The sequence below is a fragment of the Oryctolagus cuniculus genome, chromosome 16, assembly GCF_051225735.1.
Source record: "Oryctolagus cuniculus isolate XC-2025 breed Fujian yellow rabbit chromosome 16, ASM5122573v1, whole genome shotgun sequence".
Lineage (NCBI taxonomy): Eukaryota > Metazoa > Chordata > Mammalia > Lagomorpha > Leporidae > Oryctolagus > Oryctolagus cuniculus.
The window spans coordinates 27,576,868-27,582,867 of NC_142882.1; the positions used below are offsets into that span (position 1 = coordinate 27,576,868).

The 6,000-nt window shown below is 42.7% G+C and overlaps 1 protein-coding gene across 1 annotated transcript in view; it reads right to left on the bottom strand.

The window, feature by feature from the left end:
• Positions 1-675, bottom strand: part of LOC149121639 (uncharacterized) — a 32,769-nt gene extending 32,094 nt beyond the window's left edge. The window contains exon 1 of the mRNA XM_089315067.1: positions 349-675. The gene's annotated coding sequence lies outside the window, so the exon portion shown is untranslated. The remainder of the gene's footprint in view (positions 1-348) is intronic.
• Between the last annotated feature and the right edge of the window lie 5,325 nt (positions 676-6,000).

A 6,000-nucleotide genomic window follows, 5' to 3' on the forward strand; every position in this document is an offset into this window, starting at 1 on the left:
CCAGCCAGAAAACATTCTTTGACCCACCCAAAGTGAGAACTGGGCTTATTTAAATATAGGGAATGGGACTCCGTCCTTCGCCTTGCTCTCAACTGCCCTGCTTGTGCTGTTACTCGTCCTGTGTACTTTAAGAATTTGAGTGAGGCAGCCCATGGGACTGGCCGAGCACTGGGAGACTGGGAAGCGGCGGTGGGAGACACAACACCTGGGCCCCAGCCTTGACTCTGCTGGAGAAGCTCCCAGAATCACTGAGAAGCTAGTGATCAATGTCTGGGAGCCGACATCCACCATCACACCCACCCCTCTCCCACACATGCATAGATGCCCCTTCCTATTCTCCATACTTGCCGTGGAAAATCTTAGGAGCACGTCCCCTTTCTTCAGGACACCTGGAGGGCAAAGTGGAGAGTGTGGGACAGGAGAAGTCACTTGAATTTGGGACCCACGGGTGGCAGATGCAGAAGCACAGAAGCAGTGGGTGGTAGGTCTGGGGTGTGTGCTCCCCAAATGCCTGCAATTGCACTTGCAGAGCAAGACGCCCCAGTGAATGTGGGAGAAAGAGCAAAGCAGCCTCTCAGGGAACACTCTGACCAGTAAATGAACTTCATCTGTTCCCAACCCTGAGCCACAGGGAAAGGCACGCGCATGCGCAGGTTCTCCCACATTCACACGCACAGGCATTCAGAGAGGAAAACGTTAGAGCACCGGGTGACTCTGGGAAATGGAGTCCAGGCCAGGGCATTCCTAGATAGACTTACTGGCCCTCTCCTAGGGCTTCATTGTGGGGTGGGTGGAGACAGGCTGGGAACCAGAGGGCGTTTGCTTTTGTTTACATCCCTCCTTCCCTTCCTTCCCACCCCAAATCTCAAGGGTCAGGTGCTGTTCTTCCTTTCTTGAACAAAATCTTAAGAACTGACAGCCACTGCTGCTGAGTCCCAAATGCCAGTTCCCTCACACATGCTGTTTCCCTCAGAAAAATCCCCCTGCTGCTTTATTCCTGGGCAGCTTCTCTCAAGTAATAAATGACAATGATTTCAATGTAACTCTTAGCACAGGTGTAGACAGCATAGTTTAACATATAGATTTCAGAATACAATTTTTATTTGTGTCTTGTTGATGTTTGTTGTTCTTTTCAAAGCATTTCACACCACCCTCTAATTCACCAAGTACAAAAAAAAAAAAAAAAACAGGAGAGCTGGATACAGGACTAACATTGCCAAGTATCTTCTAGGGGCCAGATTAACAGAGTAAATGCCTTACTTTGTATCATTTATACCTTACGTCAATTCTGGAGACAGTATTATCAATTTACAAAGAGAAAGCCGAGGTGGAAAGAGTTCAGAATTGAATTTGCCCACGGAAATATGGTTAAAAAGTCTAGGTTAAAAGCCAACTAAAGTTAAATATAGGCATTCGGATCTGGCTGAAGAGCCCATGAAATTATTTTAGGCATGGAAAGTCAAGACACTCTCAAAAAAAAAACATAAATGAAAGATCTCTGTGAGTGAGATCCCAGTGGAAAGAATGGGCCATCAAAGAAGGGTACTTTTCTCTGAAGGGAGGCGAGAACTTCCACTTTGACTATGACATTGTCTAAATAAGATTGAAGTCAACAAACTCAAAAGGCTTTCATAGCCTTGGCAACTGATGACTAGAGCCTAGGGAGATTTCTGACGCCATAAACAAGAGTGTCAATTTGTTAAGTCAACAACAGGAGTCGCTGTGCACTTACTCCTCATGTAGGATCTCTATCCTTAATGTGTTGTACAAGGTGAATTAATGCTATAACTAGTACTCAAACAGTATTTTTCACTTTGTGTTTCGGTGTGGGTGCAAACTGTTGAAATCTTTACTTAATATATACTAAGTTAATCTTCTGTATATAAAGATAATTGAAAATGAATTTTCATGCGAATGGAATGGGAGAGGGAGTGGGAGATGGGAGGGTTGCGGGTGAGAGGAAAGTTATAGGGGGGGAACTATTAACATCCAAAAACTGTACTTTGGAAAATTATATTTATTAAATAAAATTTAAAAAAAGAAATATTTTGGGACCAGCACTGTGGCATAGTGGGCTAAGCCTCTGCCTTCAACACTGACATTCTACATGGGTGCAGGTTCAAGTCCCTGCTGCTCCACTTCCAATCCAGCTTTCTGGTCTAGCCTGGGAAAGCAGTAGAAGATGGCCCAAATGCTTGGGACCCTGCATCCACACTGGAGACCCAGAACTTCCTGGCTCCTGACTTTGAATCAGCTTAACTATGGCCATTGCAGCCATTTGGGGGAGTGAACCAGTGGATGGAAGATGTCTCTCTCTCTCTCTACCTCTGCCTCTTTGTAACTCTGCCTTTCAAATAAAAAAATAAATCTTTAAAAGGAAATATTTCTTTTAATTTGGGGCTCAGTTTCTAAACCCCAGATTTCTCATCTCTAAAATAAAAAGTGAAGGAGAGGAAGAGTATCTACAATGCTAATCTTCACTATAGAGAAACACATATGATTACAACTTATCTAAAAAAGAAAGGAGATTCAAAGTTGCTATTGCTGTATGGTTAATTTTCTCATGTTTAACATCAAGATAGCATATAAATATTATGCATTCTTAGGTATATGTGTGGTGTCTGATTTTTAAGATTTAAGTAGGAATGTAAATGGAAGCAGGATGACATGGAGTGCTGTTTGTGATTACTTCTGGCAATTATAATCCATGGGATTAGAATTGCTGGATTAGGAATGCTTAAATGTATCCATTCATTTCACACTAATGTTTATCATGTCAGGCAATATTATTTGTGTAGACTTCTTTTTCTTGCCAGATTGAAAATTCAGGAGGGCAAGAAACATGTTTGCTTTGACATTAAAACTCAGCATCTTGATAGAGTCATTCTTTTAGTTGAATGAATAAATGAGGCTATAAAAATTAAACAAATACAATTTCTGATCCCAAGAACTACCTAGTTGAAGAGACAATGAAATAGATATATATTTGATAACTGCCACAATTAGATGACTGTATAATTTGTTGCTCAGAGATAAATTTGATCATAAAAGAGACATATTAATAATGACACAGGGTTGAAATGTATAAACAGAAACCATCCATGGCCAAGCAGGTTAAATGTTCACCCTAGCTTTGTAAGGCATTCCATTCATTATTTAGTAAGCATTTACTGAGCATTCTTTTGTGTGGTGTGTTGAAAGAATTACCAGCCACATGATTTCCCTAGTTATTGGAGTAAGAGAACCTGAGCAATCAGAAAAAGGTTTGGATGAACTAAGAGGATTTACACAAAGGTAAGAAAAACAAAAAGCAGAGAGGTCAATTAAAAAGTATATCAAAGGTAATTTAGTAGGATCTAAACCAAGGTATGGTGGTAGTGGGAATGAAGAAGAAGCAACAGATTACAGGGAGATCTAAAATGCAGAAACAACAGGATTTTAATGGTAGATGAAGGCAGGAGGGAACTCATGTGTAAGTCTTCATTTAGATTTTATTATTTAATAGGCAAGGAGTTCTCAGTACATTAATGTTCATCAGTAATAAAAGGCTACCTCCAACCGACTTATAAACTGCCCCTAAATCCAGGACACAGTCTCATGGGTAGCTACAATCTATAAGCCTTATGTTGATCATCATGCCAAATATTTTTAACTGCTACAATATACAATGGTCCTTCTTATGATGCAGTTACTTAGAAACTAGAAGACATAGTCAGGGTCTATAAGAACAATCTAAATAAAAAAGTAAAATTCAGGGGCTGGCGCTGTGGCACAGCAAGTTAACACCCTGGCCTGAAGTGCTGGCATCCCATACAGGCACCTGTTTGAGACCTGGATGCTCCACTTTTTTTTTTTTTTTGACAGACAGAGTGGACAGTGAGAGAGAGACAGAGAGAAAGGTCTTCCTTTACCATTGGTTCACCCTCCAATGGCCACTACAGCCAGTGCGCTGTGGCCAGCACATCGCACTGATCCGAAGCCAGGAGCCAGGTGCTTCTCCTGGTCTCCCACGTGGCTGCAGGGCCCAAGGACTTGGGCCATCCTCCACTGCACTCTCAGTCCACAACTGAGAGCTGGCCTGGAAGAGGGGCAACTGAGAAAGAATCTGGTTCCCTGGCCAGTAGTAGAACACGACGTGCCTCTCCTCTCTCTGTGTAACTCTGATTTTCAAATAAATAAATAAATAAATATTTTTAAAAAGTATAGTAATGGTCAATATTTATAAAAAAGTTAAATTAAAAACACCTCAAAATCATATAATTCAAAGCTAAATTTGGAATACTTCAGTAATTCACAATTTATATATTCATCAACCTTAGGTAACTAAAGCACAATCAAGCAGGAAAGAAGTGAAAAATTTTCCGCGGGGTAGGGTTGGCACTATGGTGCAGTCGGTACAGCTGCCACCTGCAGTGCCAGCATCCAATATGGGCATCGGTTCAAGTCCCAGCTTCTCCACTTCTACTACAGCTCTCTGCTATGACCTGGGAAAACAGTAGAAGATGGTTTAAGGCCTTGGTCCCCTGCACCCACATGGGAGACCCAGAAGAGGCTCCTGGCTCCTGGGTCATGGCTCCTGGCTTCAGAATGACGCAGCTCTGGCCATTGCAGCCAGTTGGGAATGAACCAATAGATGGAGGGCCTTGCCCTTTCTTTCTTCCTCTCCTTCTCTCCCTGTGGAACTATTTCAAATATAAGTAAATCTCTAAAAAAATTTCCTGTAATAACCAAAATGCACATTATAAAGTCCAAGTAAGGTGTCTAGCCACTGGGTCACCATCATGACTCATAAAAAACTCACTCTGCTTTGGCTACTCTGATATGAGTGGATGGACACAAAGCAGAAAAGAAAGCAATAGGTTTGAGCAGTGAATAAATGGAAACGGCTCCAACAACAATGCTGTAGAGCTCTGTGGCTCCTAAATGAATGTAATATGCAGGCAGGCATCTCCTTAATTTCTGCCATGCTCTGAGTTGTTCTAGGACCATAGAACTGAGCACAAAAATCAGAGCTTTCAAGTCCAACATCCACAATTCACTTAGTGATAGTGGAGTACTGTAGCTTTGTTTCATGAGTACAACTAAACCTCACACACTTGATATGCCATTCTGTTAGGATCCACTGGAACTGGAGAGTGTATGGGGTCAGAGGGAGTAGAGGAGCATGGTGTGTGGGTCTCATGGTGGTGGTAGCTGTGCAGAGGGAGGGGTGGAGGAGGAGGAGGAGAAGAGCAAGAGCCCCTAGCACTGTGGGAATGAGGAGCAGAGGGTGAATGGAGACAGGATGACTTGTATGCATTATGCCTGGTACTCTCCTGGGTATAATTGATGCAACATGAATAATGTGAGTATCATGATTACTCTCAAGGCAATTTGAGTCCTGGTGGACAGATGACAAGGACATAGATAATTAAAAACAATGTGACAAAAGTTGTAGGTGCACAATACAATCTCCTACATCATTTTTGGATGCCATGCCTATCAGTCAGGAACCATCAGGTTAAGGTCAGATTTCAGGGCTGGCATTGTGGTGTGGAGGGTAAAGCCACCCCCAGCAGTGTGAGCATCCCATATGGGCACCAGTTCAATTCCCAGCTGCTCCACTCCTGATCCAGCTCTCTGCTATTGCCTGGGAAAGCAGATGGCACAAGTCCTTGGGCCCCTGCACTCTCATGGGAAGACCTGGAGGAATCTCCTGGCTCCTGGCTTCTGAGCAGGGCAGCTCCTGCCTTTGTGGCCAACTGGGGAGTGAAACAGGGTATGGAAGACCTCTTTCTCTCTCTGCCCCTCCTTCTATCTCTGTGTAATTCTGAATTTCAAATAAATAAATAAATCTTTCTTTAAAAAAGAGATCTCAGAGGAAGCAGAGCCTAGAAATGACAGCATTGTATGAAATGAAAATAGACAGATGATAGGTAGAAGCTTGGTAACTGAATCTGGGATCAGAACATGGATCTTGACTGGGAGGCTGTCAAACCACTCATCAACCTGGACAAGGCT